Raw genomic sequence first — 27626 nt, forward strand, 5'->3', positions numbered from 1 at the left:
GTAACTTTTAATGTTATATACCTTTGTAAATATGAGGGTGAATATAAGCTGTAGTAATTAATGTAGAATTATACAATTAACTATGAGTTGACAGTCACTTCACGTTTTCATGAAATGCAAATGTGTACTGCAGTGAACCACGTCTAGGATACATATTCATCGGCCTCACCATTATAGACTGAGTCTAATGTAAGTAAGCAAGAAACTGTGTTGACATTGTGGATTATGATACAGCAGTACACCTGAGACGCTAAGTACCTGTAATCACAACATAACGTGGTGTGATAGTATTAAGGGTTGTATATTTGAAATATATTACAGGCCCTTGTACCGGTACTTCGTTACCATGGAAATTAGAAGCTTACCAGAATACATTTATTTCCATTTATTTCTTGACAGTATTCTATCATTGGTCAGTTAATACTACTACAGTACTACTACTACAGTACTACTACTACTACTACTACTACTACTACTACTACTACTAATAATAATAATAATAATAATAATAATAATAATAATAATAATAATAATAATAATAATAATAATAATAATAATAATAATAATAATAATAATAATAATAATAATAATAATAATAATAATATAATAATAATAATAATAGTATAATAATAATAATAATAATAATAATAATAATAATAATAATAATAATAATAATAATAATAATAATAATAATGTAATAATATTAATAATAATAATTATCCAGCGTCCCCAGCAGCTCATTACGCCCTAACAAAACAGGTGATCATCACACGCCCAACTGGGACGCCAGGTATCGTTCCCACCGCCACCACAAGCGAGTGTTGTTTACATTATCATCTGTGTTGCCGCAATTCTCTCCCACTAAACAATACAGGTGATCATTGTTTACACATGTGTGACTGGTAGTTCGTTCCCGCCAAACCAAACACGTGATCAGTGTTTGTATTTCCAGGTGTATCGCCGCAGCACATTCCCGCCAAACAAAGCAGCTCGAAACATTGTTTATATTTGGCAGAACAAACATTCAGTGATATTTAGTTAGCTGCCGCCACATGCTAAATCAACTAGGTTAATTAGAGTGCACTGCATGCACCCTAGGAATAAAATAAATAATGTATGCAATTACAGGTGAATGCAAAATCAAGTTGAGCTGATTGCTTTCCTGGGAACAAGGAAGCGGTGTTTGTTTTTCCATTGTTCAGTTTTTTTCTTATTCTCCTCGATTGTGCTCTGAAGAAGTCCAGGTAACCTATAAAACCAGTTTTTCTTTAATTGGTTTTGTTTTATACATTTTCTTCCTTGTCCTCTAGCGAATTTTTTCTCATGCACGTAAACTTTTCCCTGTTATGATGCCCAGAGATCCCGTGTTAATGAGTTACTCCACCTTTTGGGAGGATCTTAGTCTACAGAAGGAGTATTCCCTGTAGTAAGATGATAGTCCACCCAAGCTGACAAGGTACCCATTTTGTTGAGTGTGGAAGGACTAGAACACCAGGAGACAACACTCGAACCCCACCTACAACCGTGAATGATCAAAACAATGCGGAAGACGACTTAACACTAATAATATAAGAACGCCAACGATTAAGAAGAAATTTTATATTTTTCATAATTTATTTCCCATTCTTATGTCTCTCTTATCTTATATCTAAAATTTACATTACCGTTAAACAAACAATCACGATGTTGCACCTAAGAACACGATCCTCGCCATTTACATTCCTCGTATCAGCAACAATAAGCTGTTAAGACCCGATTTTGCTACATATTATCATCACACAAATTAATATTTAGATACACAGGTCTGACACCTTCATCTAACGTAAAATATCACACATTTACATAATTATATCGCTATCTATATATCAGTGAGTGACACCATTTTTATTGTGATAAATGATAACTCAATAACTGATATGATTTCTTTATTACTGTATCAAAAATGTCGCTATACGGAGTGATTTATCCTTGGTATGTTTGAAGTGAAATGAGCTCGTCAATACTACACTGCCCATGTGTCTGTGTATAATTGCTCCTAATTTCTGCAATCCAACTCCCCGTCTATATATTTTTTTTTCATATAGAGGGGAAATATCTGCAAACGGTGTTTCCAGTACATCTGCTAATAGTATTGTCTAATTCTAAAAGCATTCAAGAAAAGACTGAATAAAAACCTCCAATCAAATAAGTAATTCCTGGTGTGTGATTCAGGTCAAGGATTACTGTCTACTACCGTACCACAGACAGATCTTTCCTTCACTACTTGTCAAACACACCAAGTAGTCTCAAATGAAGTACTGTTTTCCCTAAATTCTTAAAACTAGTCACTTCTATTTTACCATTTAAGTATGTTCAGCCACAGAAATATTACTCTAATATGCCAAAGCATCGTAAGATATAGATAAATTTAACAACATCAATGGTATAATCACAAGCACCAGTGTGTGTCCCAGGCCAGAGTTAACAACAAATAATATAGAAGGTTGAGAGGAGCGGCTCAAGACGCCAGCACCGAAGGCAACTTTAGAGTTCTGGCTGCTTGTTAAACTGCTGCACCAAGACTCACAACTAGTGTGCCGCCTGGCTAAGCTTGTGTCAGAGCACAAGCTAAACCAAACTTCGTCGCAAGAAGTACTGAGAGTTTCACGTCAACCTGTTCACCGCCTTGGAGGATTTCATCGATGGTGCACAAACTTCCTACCAGCTGCTGCTTGCCTGTGCCAGGATGTATGATCCACCAGCTGTTGTTTGCTTACACCATCATGTATGATCCACCAGCTGCTGTTTGCTTACACCATCATGTATGATCCACCAGCTGCTGTTTGCTTACACCACCATGTATGATCCACCAGCTGTTGTTTGCTTACACCATCATGTATGATCCACCAGCTGTTGTTTGCTTACACCATCATGTATGATCCACCAGCTACTGTTTGCTTACACCACCATGTATGATCCACCAGCTGTTGTTTGCTTACACCACCATGTATGATCCACCAGCTGTTGTTTGCTTACACCATCATGTATGATCCACCAGCTGCTGTTTGCTTACACCATCATGTATGATCCACCAGCTGCTGTTTGCTTACACCATCATGTATGATCCACCAGCTGCTGTTTGCTTACACCATCATGTATGATCCACCAGCTGCTGTTTGCGTACACCATCATGTATGATCCACCAGCTGCTGCTTGCCTGTGCCAGGATGTATGATCCACCAGCTGCTTACACCATCATGTATGATCCACCAGCTGCTGTTTGCTTACACCATCATGTATGATCCACCAGCTGCTGTTTGCGTACACCATCATGTATGATCCACCAGCTTCTCATCGCCTGTGCCAAGATGTATGATCCACCATCTGCTGTTTGCTTACACCACCATGTATGATCCACCAGCTGCTGTTTGCTTACATCATCATGTATGATCCACCAGCTGCTGTTTGCTTACACCATCATGTATGATCCATCAGCTTCTCATCGCCTGTGCCAAGATGTATGATCCACCAGCTGCTGTTTGCTTACACCACCATGTATGATCCACCAGCTGCTGTTTGCTTACACCACCATGTATGATCCACCAGCTGCTGTTTGCTTACACCACCATGTATGATCCACCAGCTGCTGTTTGCTTACACCACCATGTATGATCCACCAGCTGCTGTTTGCTTACACCACCATGTATGATCCACCAGCTGCTGTTTGCTTACACCACCATGTATGATCCACCAGCTGCTGTTTGCTTACACCACCATGTATGATCCACCAGCTGCTGTTTGCTTACACCACCATGTATGATCCACCAGCTGCTCATTGCCTGTTTCAGCTTGTATGATCCCTCACGCCAGCCCAAGGATGTATGTTGTTAAATAGTGAAGTACTCGGTATATAAAATACAATTGGATAATACTCATCGAAGTAATTAGTTGGTACTGACCAGGGCGAGTTATTACTGAGCAGGACGAGTTGGTACTGACCAGGGCGAGTAGGTACTGACCAGCGCAAGTTATTGTTGACCAAGGCAAGTAGGTACTGACCAGGGCAAGTTATAACTGAGCAGGACGAGTTGGTACTGACCAGGGCAAGTAGGTACCGACCAGGGCGAGTTGATATTGTACCGTAAATTAATTTCTTAATCCAACATTCACATTCATACTCCCTTTATTGTATACGTAACTCTCACTCTTTCGCTCTCATTCATAATCTAAAATATTCTCCCAGCGTTAAATTTTTACTCGTGCCTTTGCTCACACTCCAACACAGAGTTCCCACAATATCATATAAATATCTTAACAGGAATATTCATAGGGAGAAAAATGTAATTCTTGTGGCAGTAAAAGAGAATAGCGATATGTCAGCAATAGTGGAACGCTTATTTTAATTTTATTCCTGCTTCCCATATGATTTTCGTTTCAATATTCACAAGTTCATAATACATACGAGACATCATGCAGTACGTGTTGGGGGTATTATATTTTTTTTCGTTCACCTCATATATTTTCTTGCTTACAAAAAACGCAAGATTCTACTCTATTCGCAAAGTTTTTTCAGGAAATTCATTTATAATTTATATTTTATGAAGTCAAGCTCGTTTGCAATACATTCATTAAAAAAAAAAGAACTCAGGAGTTTCAACTATATTCTCCTATTATACGTGGAGATATATTTAGAGAGTAAGCAGAGTTTGCATCAAAATTACATTATGTTGCAATAAATGTAATCCTATAACTAGTATTCTAAAAAAACATCCGACCCCAGAAATAGCTACATTGTGTTGGCTTCTGTCCGCTTGATAATCACGATAAAATTCCTCTCATTAAAAAAAAAAACGAAATTATGTACAGAAATTTCTTTCTGCCAGTCATGAACTGACGAGCTGATGATCCTGTATATAAATTTAGTAACTATAGAGCCTGGGTGTGTGACTGTTCGTCTATGTTGTCCCCAGAAAAAGTTCTACCACCAACGTCCTTAAATTTCAGTAATAGACTGAATAATATTTGCCATAACCACAGACGTTCAGTTAATGAATACACTAACACAATTATCCAACACGAGCTTCTCTCTCTCTCTCTCTCTCTCTCTCTCTCAAGAAACTGAAATTACATAAGGAAACCATCGCATAATTATTGATTTACTTTCTAGTTGCCTAAGTCACTAAGGGAAGTACACACGAGAGAGAGTTCTGATAATAATATGACCTATACCCAAACTAAACTTGCATTTACGTGGCTCCTAAAGATGTCAGTCAAGTGGGTTTAGTGTCATGTATCATAGAAAGGTTCAAATACAGGGTAAGTATATCATCCCCTTTAATCGTGATATTTGAAACCAGTCGGAGTTCTTAGGACAATCTGGTGAGGCTACTGTTACAGACTATAGCATTGGTTAACTCTACAATAAATGTCAATCTAATGCACCGACGGACGTGTTCAGTGATGTAGAATAGCAGTGATGTTGAGTAGCAGTGATATACCTCGTACGTGATGAACTAAGCACCATCCTCCTACTCCCTCCTACTCTAGAGAATGGCCAGACCGCCTCGCAGATGTAACGCACTTGGAATCTTCGAGTTTAAACACTTATGTGAGTTATTCCAAGAAAGTTTGTTTGAATACTTAAGGAAGTTTAAACTACATAATGTGGTTTCCGCTCTCTGAGGGTCTCTCCAGTCTCCAAAGTTACAGTTTTGCAGGATGTCAAGAGCATTTTTTTCTTCTTCTTAAAACAGCCACGCAAGTTGACTCTTTCCGAGAAATTTTGGGTGACTTGTGTATACTGTATTGAGAATATAATAGCGAGAATGTGTTGATATTTATCATTTATATACGAAACAAAATACTCTCAAAAACGGACGGACGGACAGAAGCACGCAAAACTTACATGAATACATCAACAGGTGGTGTAGATAGTAGCCAGGTATAGACAGCACATATCAGCAGGTGGCACTACACACAGAGGAGCGGCTAGTGAAAGCTTACACAAAAATAACGCCGTTATAAACTTTGTAAAAGCTGGCCATAACGACACTGTGATGAGGCTGTTAATCACTTTAATGCACCTGATTGGCCACAGTTTCTCTTCACACATTTACTGTCTACTTTTACTCTCCGAAAAACTCCGAGGGGAAACAGTTTGTGTATAGTCTACTATTTGCGGTGTATCCAAGACAAGGCATTCGATTTCATCATCACAAAAGACAAATTGAGATAGGAAATTACAGGAATACTATACAAACGGTAGTGTGTATATCAAATAGACTTTGTGTATAATGTAAACATCCTTGTATTTCCTCTTATGTTCTTCGTCCTTTCCAGAAGCTTTTCCCACTTACCCTCTACCATTATCACTTTCTTTGAGGTTCTGTGCCCCATGATCCACCCCACATAATTAAGAGAGATATACCACGTAAACTTGCTCATAGCCTCTGTGAAGTATCTCTCGACTGGGATGGCTCAGGAATGGATAACAGAACAGAAGAAGTATTTAACTGATCAGAGTTAATGGGGAGGACTGAAGGGCGGTGGGTCAGTAATGCATAAGGTGGCAGTAATGAGGAAGAATATACGGTAGAGGTGGATGAAGTGGATTAAGTTTCAGGTAGAAGAGACAGGTAAACGAAACGAAAATACAGTGAAGTATCTAGTTAACGGATTGTATGGAGAGGAAAGTCCGTTATAACCGAGGGTTCGTTAGATGCGAAACCTACATCTGACGAACTATATAGAGATGAAAGTCCGTTATAACCGAGGGTCCGTTAGATGTGAAACCTCCATCTAACGAAGTATATAGAGATGAAAGTCCGTTATAACCGAGGGTCCATTATAAAAAAAAAAAACGGTTAAAAATAGGATGGATAACGGTGAATATTCTATACACTGTACACAAAAGACAATATTTGCGTGTTTGTTTGCTTGGGAGAAACGCATACAGCCCAGAAGTGTCCCGACGCTGGAATGCAGTGTAGATGAGAGTGTGGTGGGTGTAGTACAGTGTAGATGATAGCATAGTGGATGCAGTGTAGATGATAGTGTAGTGGGTGCAGTGTAGATGATAGTATAGTGGATGCAGTGTACATGATAGTGTAGTGAATGCAGTGTACATGATAGTGTAGTGAATGCAGTGTACATGATAGCTGCCCCTTAACAACAAACGCGGGCAATACCGAGTACCCCCAGCTATTTTTTTTTATAGTAAGAGAACAAAGAACGAAACAGCTGGAGTAGACAATTTCAGGCTGATCAAGGTATTTGCCCTGGTACGCCTACCGTATTTTTCCCACTCCTGCGACCTTCAATGAAAGTTCGTAAGACTGATGAAGTTACTTGCCTCAACTCCATAGCACTACAAAAAATAAATAAGGTTTCTCCACATATGGAAATCGATGGAAAAATCAAATCCAGGAATGCTAGTATAAAACTTGTATACCTACAACTCATATAATCAACCGACGATATACAGTACTATACCAAGACATTATATACGATGTTTATTTGAAGCGTGTTAGATAATGACCAAGAGGGATTTTGAACACTTTCACTCCCAGACAACGAAATGAATCGGTCTAGTATGATATAAAATGAAATTAATTGATCACTTGTCACCAAATCACCAAGAATGAGTTAAAATACTTTCTCTCCCGTCCAATACATTTATTTTCAAGTAAAGGGGATAAGAGCACGTCGACTATGGTGAAATAACTAAATAAATAAATAAATTAATAAATAAATAAAACTCTAACTATCGAGACTAAAACTCTTCCAATACCTATATATACTGTAATTCCATCAGACTTGAAACTGATGGGAAACTGGCGGGCAGAAAACTAATGCCAACTGTTGGTGCGTATGTAACCAAAATTATAACGGGACAGTCTCACATTACCTTGACAACATCTCCATTCTGTCAACGTTGAGGCGATACATCCTCCTTCCACAAAACGATCTGGAAATAAGGTATGTACTGGTTAGAACCCTGTCATAATATATTAATGTTCTTTATGTTGATTGTTATATTATATCTGGGAGACTTGAAGGTTTTATCCTCACAATGTCTTGAAGATTGTGAATGTCCTGAGAAAAGTGAATGTCATGTCCTATAGAGAATAAAGGTTTATTAGAGAGAGATTACCATAATAGAGAATTTATCCAAAGTGAGACATTTCCTCTGAGATAGATACATGGCCAGCCACCTTGTGTCAGGAACAGTGTCACAGTTGTCCCGTCTCGTAATTGGTTGGTAAGTTATGATGGCCACTTTCTCCTCTCTCCTGAAGCACTAAACTTGGTGTGTGTGTGTGTGTGTGTGTGTGTGTGTGTGTGCTTAGAAAACGTAATTGTGTTTATCTTTCCGTGAACGTTTGCCGTCACGCATTTTGATAAGCATTTTAATGTATATGATAACACATGCACCCACATCGCGTTTAAATCCATGAATATACGTTCACTACATACATATTACCTAATCGACTAAAAAGCTACCTGTGTTCCTGGCCAGATATTAATGATTGGAGATTATCCGGCTCATCGACTGATCCACCCAGGAGGCTCGGTTACCTGTCGTCTCCCGCTGGATCATGCTCCGGTATAATCAGTGACTGAATTTACATCATCCTTGGTGAAATCTCTGTCAGCTAGCTCCAAAGATAAACATGAAATTAATACATATTTCTGTAATCTTAAAAAATCAATTCATATTTCTTGTAATATAAGACACTGACTTTTTCGTAGTTGAGGAGAATTAATCTCACATTATTTGTGGTCTACATTTATGGGACGCTCTGCTGTACGCCGCCATACTTGTTATCTGAGTCAGCTAAAACGGAGGCAACTTACCCAGAATATTAGCTTTATTAATACTTGCTCTGTTCAATCCTGCTTCTAGATCCAACAGCTTGAAGACTACAGAGGTTTTAGATCAAATACTGATGGTGCAGCCAGTTTTAATAAAACCATTGTCAAGGGTAAGTTGAAGTTTTGAGTATGAGATAATAAAGATATCTACGTTGTTTCAGGCCGCCTCTGGTAATGGATCCAACACATATGAAACACTAATTGGTTTTAAATAAAGGTGTTGTAAGAAACAAAACGTTGAGGGAAGTCCTGTCGTCACCGCCCATCACTTTTATTCTGATAAAGTCTTAGACATCGTAATCAGTCCATTGTTAGCGTGATATGAAACCTCGTAAGTTTGCCTCGCTGTCCCATCAAGACTCCTCGTCATCCACCAACAACAGCCCCGCACATAATGCCTCTGTATACGACACACCTCACAGCCTCCGTAATCTTATGAATAGACGTGACTGTACACAACTCAGGATTAAAGCTCACAGCTTATCTTTATTAACATTCTAAGGAATCATTATCTCAGTCATAAGCCATTCCAGTGACGTAGTGAGGAGGAGTGTTGAGCGAGGCGAGCTGTTAGTGACCACCTGGACAGTTAATGATACCATAACGTAGACTTAGGACAAGTCTTCCTCGGTTAGTTAATGACGAAATTGTTCCCGTTTATCATGCTCAGATGTACGCGTATTCTGATCACACAGTTCATTTACATACACTTATGTATACGATTGCATTTGCGTAAGTAATTAATTTACATGGACAAAACTAAAACTCTTTCTCCCGTTTCTAATTCAATACTGTTGCCAAGGTGCACCACCTGGCTGGCTGTAGTTCTTTTTTCAGTGGTCAGGTGGCCCACCCTGCAGATTGAACAACTCTTAGCAAGATGGCCACAAGACGCTCTCGTTTAACTAATTAACGACTATTAGATGTTCTGAGAAAACGGGGAACAGCGCCAAAAAGAAGGAAAAATTACTTAATGAAAAGGTAACTCAACAGTTTTAGAACATTTCTAGACCAATTATGAACTTATAAAAAGGTAATTTACAGTTCACCACATTTATGGACCAACTTGCAATTATTGTAGATTCTTCTGGACGGTTTAGGAGGGAAAGTTGTGGCTGGTAATGTCTACACACAGTCGTCCAGCTAGAGACCATCGTGTATTCTCATACGACCAAACAGATCAATACTATTCTATCAAGTAAGAGGTCATCCAAATATATTTATTCCTTACACATTTAACATATAAACTCACCCTTACATACAAAACTATATTGCAAACTTACTACTAAATAAAAATTAGCACGTGACCCCATTTTAACAATCAATATCAGCATGTACACTTAGATGAGCCCCCGTTAGAGAGAACAGTAATTGAATATTTTCCTGAATGATCAGTGGAAGAGTTAAATGATGACTTACTTCAAGATGAGTCATTTAGTGAGAATGAGAGACATCAGGAGGACCAACTGGGTGATAATACCTCAAATGACCTTATTAGTGAACACACCTTGGACTCTACAGCTAGAGTTTCGACTGTCTAGGGGACTTCCGTGAACAAGACATCATGAAGGTAAGTAATAACTATCTTAAGCTACAATAACAATGAAATTAGATCATGTTTTTAGTTTATTTTAAGGCCTTCCTCTCTCAAGTTCCGGTAACGGGTGGATCAAGTGACGCAGAAACCTTAAGGAAGAGGAGGTATGGTATAGACTGATGCATGAATAGGGTAGAAAAGGATAGGAAAGAGGACAGACACACACACACACACACACACACACACACACACACACACACACACACACACACACACACACACACACACACACACATACACTTTATATATGTAACTAGTATATATATGAAATTTAAAAACAATGTTGACGCAAACTTTGAGTGCTAATATGGATGCTCGGTAATGGAATCTTGGGAATCAAAATATTGGTTGAAAATGTTCGGCTTTTGACTTTATTAAAAAAGAAAATTCAGAACGAGTAGATAAAGGATGGCTGTAAAAAACGCCAGTTAGATTTATCCTCGGTGGGGTGCGTAAGGGCGGGGTGACGGAGTGTGGTGTGGCGGGTTAGCTGGTCGACCTTTTGCGTCAGGGGTTAACTGTGAACTACAACCTAGAGCTTTCCTGCCTTATATATAGCTAAAATTTTAAGCTTTACCGTGTACGTTTGGATGAATTTCCCGAGTTAATCCTGGTGGGTTTATTTTTCTCTTTTCCCCTGCACGAATCACTGCATACGGTAGTTTAAAAAATGTCCAGATTTTTAGAGTCTTGTACATTATTTTCATTTCATTTTAACTGAGCATAAGAGAATTCTAGTTAAAGCAGATTTTTGGTATAATCCTCCTGTCATAGTGAATGCTATTTTGAGTGCTGTAGATAAGGTTTGTGTCAGTTCGGTGTGTTCATACGTCTGCAACTTTGGATATAAATAAAGGTATGAACCTACTTGATTCCGGACCACACATTATAACCACACATCACCACCACACATCACCACCACACATCACCAACACACATCACCACCACACATCACCACCACAAATCACCACCACACATCACCACCACACATCACCAACACACATCACCACCACACATCACCACCACACATTACTACCACCACACATCACCAACACACATTACTACCACCACACATTACTACCACCACACTTCAGCATCACACCTCACCACCGCACATCACCACCACACAATACTACCACCACACTTCACCACCACACATCACCATTACTACCTCACCACACATCACCAACACACACATCACACCACATTACTACCACCACATCACCAACACACATTACTACCACCACACATTACTACCACCACACTTCAGCACCACACCTCACCACCACACATCACCAACACACATTACTACCACCACACATTACTACCACCACACATCACCACCACACATCACCACCACACATCACCAACACACATCACCACCACACATCACCACACACATCACCACCACACATTACTACCACCACATTACTACCACACATCACCACCACACATTACTACCACCACACATCACCAACACACATTACTACCACCACACATTACTACCACCACACTTCAGCATCACACCTCACCACCGCACATCACCACCACACAATACTACCACCACACTTCACCACCACACATCACCACCACACATCACCACCACACATCACCACCACCACCTTTTAAGGATTTAGGCACCTTTAATCCGTTGTAATTTTCACAGAACTTCGGGATATTTCTCTTACCCTGACCCTGACCTACGTTCACCTGACTTTGAAAACAGAAACTAATTATATCCAAATAATTTCGTAGTGGTGACCTGTCAAGTATTATCAGAATTAGTATATTTGTTTTGATTGTTGTGTGTGTGTGTGTGTGTGTGTGTGTGTGTGTGTATTAAGTTGAGAATAGATAAGATTAAAATAATTTGGATCACCTGAAGATTCACCCCTAGATTATCACCTGACGATTAACCATCCTGAAGTAAATCTATGTTCAAACAAACCGAATCTAATCTAACTTAACCTAATCATCCTAGGTAACATTAGGGTGGGTTAATCTTCAGGTGAAATAAACTGGGGAAATCTTCAGGTAATGGCTCGATGATATCCTGAAATAATGGAAAATTGATTCAAGGAAAAATTGAGATGGTGGGAAACGTCACCTGAGTTAGTTGTCATTGTGCCATCTTTTACGGTATTCGTTTTCTTATTCATATCGTCTTCTTTGTCTGCATGGTATCAATATTGCTCCTCAAGCAGCCAACGAGACGCATATAAAACTAGAGTATCTCATTTCCTGCAGGTGTGAGACAGAGGGTAAGACATATTCAGGTTCTTGTGTCGTCAAAGTTTCGCCTCTACAGACACACGAACAAGGTGGACACACAACAGCCACCTGACGGATTCTGTTTCACACGATACTCCTTCTCTACTACCTGGTTATATGAACAATTCACGCCTGGACCAGCTGGTTTTGTGGCCATTTGATGACTGGACAGCTAGGTATGTGGCTATTAGATGGCTGGACCAGCTGGGTATGTGGCCATCAGATGCCTGGACAGGTTGGCTATGTGGTCACCAGATACCCTCCAAAATGTGGAATAAATACAATTTTATCATGATCCCTATTTCAAATCTATGGTAACTACACATACTGCCTAAGGCTTTTGACCATTCTTTACGCACACAAATTATGACAACCTGCTAACAGAAAATACTAACTGCTTCAGGTACAGAGAAAGAGAGAGAACAAGAAGTGAGTGGAGACAGAAAAAGAGAGGCCAGTTGAAAGAGAAAAAGAAGAAAAAGTAGGAGGATCTTCTCTTTTCTTATCATAGGGGAATTCCCACATCTGCCTCTTCTACCCATTCTTATCGTACCCCTAACTCTCACAACCTCTTAAATATCACGTAAAGTCCAATATTTCAACAACATGTCGCCTTTTCCTTCTTAGTTTTTACGCGTGTCTCCTCCGACCCACAATGTCGACCCTGATGACCACAACCGACCGACTGGGTGGCGGTAGTTCAATTTTGGGAAATGACGCGTTCCTCTGTCTTTTATATAAATGGTGTCTCCTCCCCTCCTGATAGCTGTGTTTCCTGCCTCGTTTTTTGTGGTCAAATGTCTCTAAATTTTCTCTTTGCCCCCCATGTCGTTTTTTTTATTTTACAATTCGCATCTTTTTCCTTTTTTTTAGATTTTTTTTTTACCTTATTAGTTTCGGTACATTTCAGTTCCTATTTCTCCGTGGAAGATGATAACGCTTCGTGATAAAAAAAATTCTAAGATTATTTTCTTCGAGTTTTTGTTGTGATATTAATAATTTTTATCTCTCATGTAGCTTGTCTCTGTACTGGAAATACAAGTAAGCTGTATATTGTTGTCACATACTCGCCATTTACTCTTATACACTATGTAGGAAAAAAAATGCTGGATTACCATATAAAAATCATCTAAAATTTACCAAAAAATTAAAGTTTTATTTTACCACAGCTATTTTCTTATGGAGACACATCCTACCTTAGTATTTTGTACCTCAATGACTCCTAAGCTGGTATATCCATCGTCATTAATTTACGTTATTAACTTCATCAGTTATTTCCAGCGTTTATCTCAAGTCAGAAAAACTATATATGCAAAATTGTGCTGAAAAACTTTGACACGACGGATGAAGGATTTTGACAACCCTAAAGAGACAACGGGAGTCGCAGTGTTCATTCTGAAATTCATTGATCACCCCAAGTACAGATAGTTTTTTGAGTGACCACATACTCCCCATATACCAATGCTTCACATGTTAGCTTCCTCCAGTCTTTGTTATTAGTACTATGGTTATCAATGACAGAACCCCAACTACCACTGTCAATATTTTTTATTTATTTATATGTCAGCATTTCACATGTCAATCTCAAGCGTGTCCTCTCTATACCTGTCATACCTCTCCCTTCACTGTTCCCTGTGTCAATATTGCAAACTGACTTCACTAGTTAGTATCGCATATTGTATATTATCCCACACTCCCTCCACTACAGCACGTCTTTCTATCAACCTTCCTCTCTCTCTCTCTCACTCATCGGTAATATGGAATATATGAAAAACATAAATATTATTAACATCAATCCAGAATGAAGCTCATTACAATATTTCTTTTCCTACTGCAGACACCAGTATGGCTTGAAAATTTGATGTCTACCATTAATGGGTGAACATGGAAAAGTCTTGTTTAATGTGCTTTCCTCTTTGAATTGTCTGCAGTTATGGCGTAATAATGTTGACTTGTCTTTCCTGAATCCTGGAAATAATACGCATATTAAATACAGTATAAGAGAATATGTATAATTACAATCAGTTGTGATTGTACACTGCAGTGTGTGTGTGTGTGTGTGTGTGGTATTATGGTCAGCATGCTCGCCTCGTAAGTGAGTGATCCAGGGCTCGATCCAGGGGAAGTGTGTAACTACGGGCAAATATCTTTGCGCCATTTGCTTGTCTATCCAGCAGTAATGTTGAAACATAAGAACAAAAGAATTGAGGAAACTGCAGCGGGCCTATTGGTCCATAACAGATCATCCCCGTTTACACCCATCCCATATCGCTCAAACAAACTGTCCAACCTATATATGAAGCTTCCCAGTGACCCCAGCCCCACAGTTACAAGACTACTACGCATTCTACCATATGATTACTCTAGTACTACAACGCTGCCACATTTACATAAACGTCACCACAGGAGGAAATAATTTTTTCCAGATAACTGTAGTAGGTGTGTTTCGTGTTTCCTAGGAGCTCCTTGATTCAATTTAAATGTTTCTGTGACGTCATTAATGTGTTACCTTCTGGCCGTCCTCCCTTCTCCGCCCCTCGTCTGGCTTGCCCAGGTAATCAATCCTCCTCTTTCTCTCTCACGCCTCTTCTCATCTCTCTCCTCCCCCTCCCCCCATAAGGCTCACCTTCCCACGCCTCCTAGTCTCTTTCTCTCCCTCGCCTCATGCTGCCACGCCTCATTTTCTTTCTCTATCTTCCACCTCACCACCTACCGTGACCAGTAATGCTCTCTCTCTTCCCACGTTTCTGATCCTCTCACCTCTTCATACTCTCCTACCCCCGCCCCACACCCTCCAACACCCGCCCCACACCTTCCAACCCCCGCACCACACCTTCCAACCCCCGCACCACACCTTCCTCTCCCCCCGCGCCACACCTTCTTACCCCACGCCACACCTTCTTTCCTCCGCGCCACACCTTCCAACCCCGCGCCATACCTTCCAACCACTGCACCACACATAAGAACATAAGAAAATAAGGAGTCTGCAATAGGCCGGTTGACCTGTGCATGGCAGCTCCTGTCGAGAGTTACTACCACTCTCTATCATCCATGAATCTATCCAGCCTCCTTTTAAAACTTTCCAGCGTTCCAGCACTTACTACAAAGTTGCTAGCTTGTTCCACTCGTCCACCACCCTATTTGTGAACCAGTTCCTTCCTATCTCCCTCCTAAACGTAAACCCCATCCCCCCGCGCCACACCTTCCTCTCCCCCGCGCCACACCTTCCTCTTTCCCCGCGCCACACCTTCCTCTCTCCCCCTGCGCCACACACCTTCCCTCTTCCCGCGCCCACCTCCCTCTCTCCCCAGCACCACCAATCTTCCTCTCCTCAGCACCACACCTCCATTCCCCAGCGCCACACCTTCTACCCTCATGCCACACCTTCCTACCCCTGCGCCACACCCATCCCCCCTGGCCACCTTCCTCTCCCCCAGCACCTTCCCTTCTGCGCCATACCTTCCTCTCCCCCCCGCGCCACACCCTTCCTCTTTCCTCACATACCTTCCCTCTCCCTCAGCACCACACCTCCCTCTCCCCCACCACACCTTCTCCTCTCCCCTACCACACCTCTCTCTCTCCCCACCACACACACCCTTCCCTCCCCACCACACCTTCCTCTCCCCCTGTATCTCAGCACCTTCCTCTCCCCGCACCACACCTTCCTCCTCCTCTCTCCTCCCCGCACCACCTTCCTCCTCCCACCTCAGCTTCTCTCTCCTCACCACACCTTCCTCTCCCCCCACCACACCTTCCTCTCCCCGCACCTCACCATCCCGTGCCACTGACCATCTCACCTTTCTCCCTCGCCTCACTTACCACGCCCACGTAATCCTCTTCCTTTCCCAAGTCTTTCACGCCCGTATTATTAAACATATTCCCTTGAAGAAGGTGTTTAATAATACGGCCGCCAGTGTTTTTCCTTCGTCTCTCTGTTCCATATTTTTCCTCCAAAGACTAATTCTCTGTCCTACCTTTCCTTTGGGCTTCTTCACTTCCTTCTCCAAACACTTACTCATTTTTCTTTGATCATCTTTAACGTTCATCTCGTTCCTCAAAACACTTATTCTCTTATCTTTCCTCTTGTGCGAGTCTCTTATTCTTCTTCATCACTAAAGACTTATTTGTCTCTTTTTATTCTTAAGTCTTTCAGCTCCAACATCATCATCATCATCATCATCATCATCATCATCATCATCTTAAGAGATTTATCATTTTCCTTTCCTCAATTCTGCTCCCCTGCTTCTCCGAGGACTTCATTCTTTTCCATTTTCTTTCACTTTTAGGGTTTTTCTTAAGTCTCTTTCTTCAGGTACTAATACCATTTCACTTCCTCGTCTCACATCTTTTAATTTCCTCTCTACAAATACATACTACTGCCTTAGTTTATAGACCTTGAAGAACTTTACCACCGTTACTACTGGCAAATTTGCAATATAAAACCTTACGTTTCTTAATCAGATTGGATTAAAAATACTTATAGGCTTTTTTTTTCTTTTAAACAAAATTAAAGGGATTTTTAAAGTTGAGAGAGAGAGAGAGAGAGAGAGAGAGAGAGAGAGAGAGAGAGAGAGAGAGAGAGAGACGGTACTCAAAGCAGTATAAAGAACAACCAATACATAAAAAGAAAAACAAACCTCCATAAACACACGGATAATAAATCTTGAAAAAACCTAAACAAAATAGACCTCGGTAAACACACACACAATAATACCCGGAGAAGGGAACACAAAATAGGAAGCCATATACCAAGCACAATAACACCCGTAGGTAGAGAACCCCATATATTATCTTCATCAAGGTGTAGGATGGTGCCTCGTGTAGACACCCCCGTTAGGGAGGAGTGTGACGCAGGCGTGTAGCTCCCCCCTTCACCCTCCCACCCAACCAACACTCTCTCTCTTTGTCGTTATTATTCTTGCTGCTGTTCCCGCCTTCGCTGAGTTAGTGAGTCTTGTTTTGTTCTTCTTACTGATGCTGGTGTTCTTGTTGTTAGTGGTTTTGTTCCTGTTTATGTTCATGATGGTGTTGACGTTTTTTTCGGGGGGTTACTACTGAGTTTGTTCTTGTTACTACTGAGTTTACCTGCCACTCGAGTTTGTTCTGTTACTACTGAGTTTGTTCTTGTTACTACTGTTTGTTCTTGTTACTACTGTTTGTTCTTGTTACTGTTGGTTTTGTTCTCGTTACGGCTAAGCTGATATTGCTGCTTCCACTGATGAGGTTGCTACTGCTGTTACTGTTAATGGTGCAGGACTATCACTGTGGTCTTATCTCTTCGGAAACTCTTCACGTGACTAAGTGAACCATCTCAAGGGTGATAACAAACGTATTCAACCAGCCGGAATAAATCCCAGGTACTATAATCGTTTCAAACACATTTCACGCCCCGTATGAGTATCGAGAAATCGTATCATGATTAAACAGCCTTGACAACAGCAATGAAAGTTTTATGAAGGCCATAAATAAATCAGCCTAATATCGTAAAGTTTGTTGGTATTGTCAGTTTATGTGGGAATCAGTAGGGGAGTTTAGCCATAAATTTTTGCTTATCGGCAAGTGCAGCTTCTCTTGAACGTGATGCAAACACCTGTACTGAGAGAACCTTAGATTCTCCAGAAAGTTGCAAAAGCAAGGAAAATATGTCTTCAAGTATTTACAAATACTGGATTAATGGACCTCCCTGGCCACATGTCGACCTGTAATAAAGCCTGGTGATTACTACTGTACTTTTAATCATCCCTTCCTGTAAAACACTTTGGAATTTAGTTCATTTTCACTAATTCATCTCTGTTTCTGTCGGATTGGTAACTTCTTTAAGTTGTTAAAAGTTTCAAAATATTAGTTTTCATTTTCACCATAACTCATATCACCATATATATTTACATATACACACAATATACTCAAAGCTTTTATGTCGCATAGTGGCCAGAGAGAGAGAGAGTGAGTAATATATACCAGCACCCAGCACCAGAGTCGTGTAGAGGTGGTCGCAGCACACTGGGGAGTGATGACAACTCTCAACAACAACAACAACAATATTAATAACACTACTTCCCCAGAATATCCTGACTCTAATACTACTGGGTTTTTTCATGAACAATCATTACATTTTCCCCAATTCTCTCAAATGCATTAGCTTGGTCGCAGCTTCCTATCATAAACTGTTTTATAAGTTCATTATTGTCATCACTATTTACTAACTATATTGTGCGTCGTAAGATAAAACGCATAGTTGTTCTTGATCCCGGCACTAAAGGAGAGTTAAGCAAATAATAATCTTAAGGAGTTCATTAAGGAGAGAGACCCTGGTGGCAGTAAGGCCACGTTTAGAATGTATAATGTAGCCAATCTTATTTAATATTCTCATTCATGGAGCAAACAATAGACGTTAAAGTTTGGTAAGCAATTAAAAGTGTTGTCAATGGGAGGTAATTCAGCTACTGTTTGCAGATGACCTTCGTCTATTGGGCGATGTGAAGAAAGGTAACAATTGTTAGTGAGTGAGTTTAGAAGACACAAGTATAATGAGACTTTAAAACTGAATGTGAACAAAATTAAAGTAGTAAAATTTGTAAAAACGTTAAATTCCAAAAGAAGATGGGTGAGGAATCTATTTGTGGAAGTGTGAAAAGGAGACGTGGAATGGGAGGTACAGCATTTGTGTAGCGTAGCCAATGTAAATGATTTCGGTAAAAAAAAAAGTGAAGTATGGAAGACAAAAAAGAAAAGTATGGTGTTAAACGAGAAGGTGAGGAAAATGGAAAATATATCGTAAAATAAAGCTTGTAAACAGTGTCGTTGTAAGTTTTGGTCCAGCAGTATACGTCACTATCCACCTTCCTCACTACAAGTGTCAACCAACACACGTCCACAATTTTGGTCCGTGCCATTAGTGTCCAACTTGCGCCTCTGTATCACTCTTAATTTAGAAGAGAAGCGATCCTGGGGGCTGAGCGAGTTTCATAATGGGATCCAAAACTGTTCCGAGTGTTGACAGCAAGTGACAACATGTCTGCCACCAACCTTGTCAACTGCGTCTCTCACGAGTGTAATGTTCTCCATTAGGTTCCACAAATGGGCGAGTACGTGTGTGTAAAATGATACACTACATCTGGTGGTGGTGTGTGTGTGTGTGTGTGTGTGTGTGTGTGTGTGTGTGTGTGTGTGGGTGTGTGTTTTATGTTAAGGGATAAGTAAGAACCAGAGTTTCCACGAATTACTGAGAGAGTTATGAATGTAGCGAGTTGCGTAGCGGTGTTGGGGGTTAACGAACAGTGCTCCACCAAACCTAATTAGAAGTTATTGGTCGAGTTTCGTTAAGTATCGTGTTTGAAGAGCATCCTAGAAACGTGCAGTACATACTCACTACTTTCTAAAATAATTCTACGCTTATTATTGTACTGTTTCTGTTTTCATTCTGTACTTCTGACAGCCTAGGGAGTAAATAAAGGCTATATTTCCCTTGGCAATCTGAAATACCATATATAAAATGTAACTAAGGACTTCCATGGGACTAGTTACCCTTCTGATTATGTAATTATCACAATGGATCCAATAAAATGTTGCTTTGATATTCACTCCCCATAACAATATACACACAAGCATTGTACCGAGATTAAGTAAGTGGTTCCATTAATAATGATCTAATAACAGTTGAATATTATTTCATATTTATGGGAGTTTAGGATCAAGGTAATTCATTGGTCCACCACTCCATATCCGACAAAGGTCTATTATATATAAACGCTAAAGCTTTATACAGTTCAGGCAACACAAACCATAAGTGAAAAGTCCTAAAAACCTAAGTGAGATGTGAACCTTTTTAGACGTAAGTGACATTGAGGCATCCAATAGTTAATGAGTTCCCATTCTGGTAAAACATGATGGCACTTGATCCTGCTGTGCCGACCAGAGAGGTAGTTTGAAAATAATGCTCACGGAGGCAACATTATATAGCAGTGTATATTAATATCTCTTCAATCAGTGAGGTGATGGAGACTTAGTTCCTTGCACTCTTGTCTGTGTCTGTCTGTCTGTCTGTCTCTCCCTCTTTCCTGTCTCTATGTATGATCCTCTGCCTTGTTCTATCTCTACACCCCCTTATCTCTCCCTCTTACGTCTTAATCAGAAATGGGTGATCGCAGTAATCATCCCAATCTCCCATAATCCCATTAACGCTGCCGCTATAATGGGGCGGCTCAGATACTCTAAGGACTTAAGGATTAATTGTCACAAGGTCAAGAGGATCAGTCTCCAGGGTGAATAATAATAACAATAATAATGATAATGATAGTGAGTGATAGTGAGGGATAATAATAATAATAATAATAATAATAATAATAATAATAATAATAATAATAATAATAATAATAATGATAATGATGATGAGAATGATAATGATAATGATAATGATAATAACAATAATAATATTAATAATAATAATAATGATAATGACAATGATAAAAAAAAATAAAAATAAATAAATAAATAAATAATAATAATAATAATAATAATAATAATAATTGTTACCGCCCATGAGAAGAACCAGGAGATATTTAAGTTTCAGTGGTTACTGAGTAGTGAAGGTGGAGGGAGGGGTTAATGAGTGGAGGTGCCGGGCGGGTGTTTACAGTAGGGAGACGCTGGAATTTGCTGATCTGTTAATAAGAACAAGACGCCGCTTAGTGCCTTGCTGGTTCCTTCTGTTGTGAGGGTCAGTAAACTCCTTGGAGCCGCACAGGGAACACCCCTATCTCTCCATTAGACCGTAACACGTAAGTCTGTTTACGGAACATTAGTGCATACATGAGAGCCTACCATTGTATTATTGTGCTTAGTTCATTATGTTAAGGAATGTTATATCAAAATGATGTTTACTTACGTGTAATAATTGTTGTCGACAAGTTTGGGTCGAATTATACTCTTTGTGTCCACGTGCTGGGACTCCTTATCCTGTGATCGCAGGATTGCCTTAAGGGCGATTACAATAATAATAATAACAACAACAACAACAACAACAACAACAACAACAACAACAATAACAACAACAATAATAATAATAATAATAATAATAATAATAATAATAATAATAATAATAATAATAATAATAATAATAATAATAATAATAATAATAATAATAATAAAAATAATAATAATAATAACAATAATAATAATAACGATAATAATAATAAAAAAACAGCTGCTACCACAAGTAATGACAATGATGAGAGCTGTAAACAAAGTATAAAAGAGAGAAATTATAAACCATATCAAATAAAAAAAAATTAGTCCTTGATACGTTAAACTATAAATGTCGTGCATAAGGAAGGTGAGAAGGATGAGAAAGGAGATAAAACTGGAGAATGGGTGGAGAAAGGTAAAGGAGAGGACGTGATGAATGACAGGAAGACTAAAGAAAGGGGGGTGAAGGAACAAAGAGATGGATGGAGGAGAGAAATGGTGAAAGAGGGATATGTTGAACAAGGCGGAAGATAACAGAAAAGGTCTAGAAGAACAAAAAGAAAGAACAGAAGAGGAAAGAAGAGGAAGAAGACATGGAAGAATCTAAGAGGAAGTTAAGATCAATTTGTGGATATCACTAGACCAGAGATACAGGCCAGCTGATGTCAACATTCATAGATGACGCACTAATCGATGTCTTATACAACAGCATTTAGTAATTCATATGAACCTTGAGCTACGAAAGGAATTTAAGAAGTCAAAACAATGCGTAAAAATTCCTTGTCTTTAATTCTCTTTTGTGAAGGTGAATTTCCTATAATACTTCTTAATTCATCAACTCCCAGTGGTTCACAATAATATAATGTATCCTTAAGTGCAATATATATCAAAGTGTCTTTTCTATACACTGAACATTTGCTGTGAACCAAGATTATACTATTACACTCTATGTTATTTCGTTAGCATCAAGTACGTGTGTTAATCAGGCGCCTATTCAAGACAGCTGCAGCCCACTAAAGGTTCAGCCATGTCAACATTATTGTACAGTTTAAATTTCTGCCTAAAACAATCCGTCATTTTCAAAAACTTGTTCAATATTGGAAGAGGAAACAAATTAAATAACATAAATCATTTCAGATGATTTTTTCCACTTCAAATTCCGAAAGGGAACTAAAACAAGGTCAAGAAAATCAAATTAAGTTAATAAGTAGCAAAATTAGATATGAGGAAGCACAATAAAACACAATTAGTATAACCAAAGTAAACTTGCAAATCGTACAACAAGTTACACAGTGAAGGAAATATTTCCAGTTGCGAGGTGCGACAGAGCGGGGGCGTCGTGAGAATGTTCACAAGATCTGCATATAGATGGGCTAGACCAGGCGGGTGATGGTTTGAACGATTAAAAAGGGGAATTAATTGAAATTGGCGAGCAGGGGAGCAGCTGACAGGAATATTGCTCTATGTAGTAAATAACAGGAGGTAACGACCCGGGTGACAGAATATAGACTGAACTGCGAGACAAGGTAAGAGGATGCACGTGAGGGAGGAGGGAGAGTTGGCCAGGTTGAGTGATGGACTGGCAGGTAGATATATTCTTGTTGATGTATATTATGATTCTTTTTAGGTTTTATGTCAAACGTGAGAGAGAAAGAGAGAGAGAGAGAGAGACAGAGAGTACAAACATTAAAACACAGTTGCACATTAATAGTGAGGAAGGAGAGTATTGGTCAATAAACGTCAGAAAGTGAACCATAGAGACAAAAAAAAACACGAACATATGGGAAACTGCGGAGGGAAATAAATAAAAGGGAGAGGGGAGAGAAGCGAGAGTAGCAGCAACTTCACAATATAAGGAATAAAGATTGTGGACAACAACCACAGGTGTCCTTCAGAGTGCGGCGCTGGGTGGCTGAATAATGTAGTTAAGACAAATTAGACTCACTAATATCACTAAAATAACTCAACTACGTGTAAATTAATCTATGTACCTTAACCTAACCTAGCATTGCCTAACTTAACCTAATCTAATCTAATAACCTAACCGAAGCAATCCCTAAATTAACTTAGCCTACCTCAAACTTAAGGTAACCTAACCTAACCTTTAACCCCTAATTTAATCAAACCCTTGTTAACAATTTGAAGACTCAAGTCCGCTTCCTGGTTTGGGTTTGGAAATTTAGTATGGCATGATGAAAAGTCGCAGGAGATCTCTAATACAAATCATGAGATTCAGTTTATTCACTGAAAACTGGAGTCACGAATGTAGAAGAGAACAGCGTGTGAATACTAAGATCAATGGAATGTTATAGAATACAATTAAACATCATCCGAGCGCATATAAACCGTGCCCAGGAAGAGTAACAATGGCAGTGATAATGTTTCTGTAAATTAATGTAGTTCCCGTTGAAAGCTGTCTTATGCCATCGTTTTCTTTTGCCACTGAAAAACCCTGTGTGTTATACTGTGCGAACCGTTCCGAAGGCAACACTTCGTCAATTTTGGTGTGATTTCCAACAAAACTTTATTCGGTGAACTTCGTCTCAAATTGATCTAACCTTCCAATATTGGTGCATACTAGCAAACCCGTTCTCAATATGTTTGGAAGACAGATAAATGAGACAGAAAACAATTCATCATACTCCTGCCACCAGACACCAAACATCAAACACCAGCCAGACTCCTGCCACCAGACACCAAACATCAAACACCAGCCAGACTCCTGCCACCAGACACCAAACATCAAACACCAGCCAGACTCCTGCCACCAGACACCAAACATCAAACACCAGCCAGACTCCTGCCACCAGACACCAAACATCAAACACCAGCCAGACTCCTGCCACCAGACACCAAACATCAAACACCAGCCAGACTCCTGCCACCAGACACCAAACATCAAACACCAGCCAGACTCCTGCCACCAGACACCACCAGCCACCTGCCACCAGACACCAAACATCAAACACCAGCCAGATTCCTGCCACCAGACACCAAACATCAAACACCAGCCAGACTCCACTGCCACCAGACACACAAACATCAAACACCAGCCAGACTCCTGCCACCAGACACCAAACATCAAACACCAGCCAGATTCCTGCCACCAGACACCAAACATCAAACACCAGCCAGACTCCTGCCACCAGACACAAACATCAAACACCAGCCAGACTCCTGCCACCAGACACCAAACATCAAACACCAGCCAGATTCCTGCCACAGACACAAACATCAAACACCAGCCAGATTCCTGCCACCGAACGACATCAAACACCAGCCAGACTCCTGCCACCAGACACCAAACATCAAGCACCAGCCAGACTCCTGCCACCAGACACAAACATCAAACACCAGCCAGATTCCTGCCACCAGACACCAAACATCAAACACCAGCCAGACTCCTGCCACAGACACCAAACATCAGACTCCTGCACAGACACCAAACATCAAACACCAGCCAGATTCCTGCCACCAGACACCAAACATCAAACACCAGCCAGACTCCTGCCACCAGACACCAAACATCAAACACCAGCCAGATTCCTGCCACCAGACACCAAACATCAAACACCAGCCAGACTCCTGCCACCAGACACCAAACATCAAACACCAGCCAGACTCCTGCCACCAGACACCAAACATCAAACACCAGCCAGATTCCTGCCACCAGACACCAAACATCAAACACCAGCCAGACTCCTGCCACCAGACACCAAACATCAAACACCAGCCAGACTCCTGCCACCAGACACCAAACATCAAACACCAGCCAGACTCCTGCCACCAGACACCAAACATCAAACACCAGCCAGACTCCTGCCACCAGACACCAAACATCAAACACCAGCCAGACTCCTGCCACCAGACACCAAACATCAAACACCAGCCAGACTCCTGCCACCAGACACCAAACATCAAACACCAGCCAGACTCCTGCCACCAGACACCAAACATCAAACACCAGCCAGACTCCTGCCACCAGACACCAAACATCAAACACCAGCCAGACTCCTGCCACCAGACACCAAACATCAAACACCAGCCAGACTCCTGCCACCAGACACCAAACATCAAACACCAGCCAGACTCCTGCCACCAGACACCAAACACTTGACGCCAAGCTCAGTTAAGCTAATGACCATGTAATACAGGGACGCCATTTACGTGGCTGTGAAGGTCTTGCTCAACTTAGACAATGAGCAGAGGAACTTGGCTTGTATGAAACATCAATATTAAGTGTAAGTTATAATGGAAGATATAATTTATATTTAACCATATCTGATTGTGATATTAAGATAAATACTAAACCTAGAGAGGGTACATCTAACGTCAGTGTCACTCGCCTGTATTTATCGTATGTTAATAAATGATATGAAGGAAGGATAGAATACCTGGAATTACTTGCTGTTTTCCTCTTTTATATCAGTAACCTCAGAAATACCATAATGTGTAGAGCCAGAGGACAGCGGGTGAGTCGCCGGCACGACAGCTGTAACAACAAGCAGAACCAACTGTAAATGTTTTCTTAGTTGCTTTCTGGGAGTCTGACAATAGAATGAGGAGAGATGCAAATTGACCCGAATGTTTGTGGAGGACTTGTCTGAAGCCCTCTGTCTTAAGACACCAGCGGTAGAGAGGCAGAGGACTGTCTGAAGCCCTCTGTCTTAAGACACCAGCGGTAGAGAGGCAGAGGACTGTATGAAGCCCTCTGTCTTAAGACACCAGCGGTAGAGAGGCGGAGGACTGCATGAAGCCCTCTGTCTTAAGACACCAGCGGTAGAGAGGCAGAGGGCTGCATGAAGCCCTCTGTCTTAAGACACCAGTGGTAGAGAGGCGGAGGACTGCATGAAGCCCTCTGTCTTAAGACACCAGCGGTAGAGAGGCAGAGGACTGTATGAAGCCCTCTGTCTTAAGACACCAGCGGTAGAGAGGCAGAGGACTGTATGAAGCCCTCTGTCTTAAGACACCAGCGGTAGAGAGCAGAGGACTGTATGAAGCCCTCTGTCTTAAGACACCATCTGAAGCCCTCTGTCTTAAGACACCAGCGGTAGAGAGGCAGAGGACTGTCTGAAGCCCTCTGTCTTAAGACACCAGGTAGAGAGGCAGAGGACTGTATGAAGCCCTCTGTCTTAAGACACCAGCGGTAGAGAGCGGAGGACTGCATGAAGCCCTCTGTCTTAAGACACCAGCGGTAGAGAGGCAGAGGACTGTATGAAGCCCTCTGTCTTAAGACACCAGCGGTAGAGAGGCAGAGGACTGTCTGAAGCCCTCTGTCTTAAGACACCAGCGGTAGAGAGGCAGAGGACTGTCTGAAGCCCTCTGTCTTAAGACACCAGCGGTAGAGAGGCAGAGGACTGTCTGAAGCCCTCTATCTTAAGACACCAGTGGGAGAGAGGCAGAGGACTGTCTGAAGCCCTCTGTCTTAAGACACCAGCGGTAGAGAGGCAGAGGACTGCATGAAGCCCTCTTTCTTAAGACACCAGTGGGAGAGAGGCAGAGGACTGTATGAAGCCCTCTGTCTTAAGACACCAGCGGTAGAGAGGCAGAGGACTGTATGAAGCCCTCTGTCTTAAGACACCAGCGGTAGAGAGGCAGAGGACTGTCTGAAGCCCTCTGTCTTAAGACACCAGCGGTAGAGAGGCAGAGGACTGTATGAAGCCCTCTGTCTTAAGACACCAGCGGTAGAGAGGCGGAGGACTGCATGAAGCCCTCTGTCTTAAGACACCAGCGGTAGAGAGGCAGAGGGCTGCATGAAGCCCTCTGTCTTAAGACACCAGTGGTAGAGAGGCGGAGGACTGCATGAAGCCCTCTGTCTTAAGACACCAGCGGTAGAGAGGCAGAGGACTGTATGAAGCCCTCTGTCTTAAGACACCAGCGGTAGAGAGGCAGAGGACTGTATGAAGCCCTCTGTCTTAAGACACCAGCGGTAGAGAAGACA

The sequence above is a fragment of the Homarus americanus genome, unplaced genomic scaffold, assembly GCF_018991925.1.
Source record: "Homarus americanus isolate GMGI-L3 unplaced genomic scaffold, GMGI_Hamer_2.0 scaffold35091, whole genome shotgun sequence".
NCBI lineage: Eukaryota > Metazoa > Arthropoda > Malacostraca > Decapoda > Nephropidae > Homarus > Homarus americanus.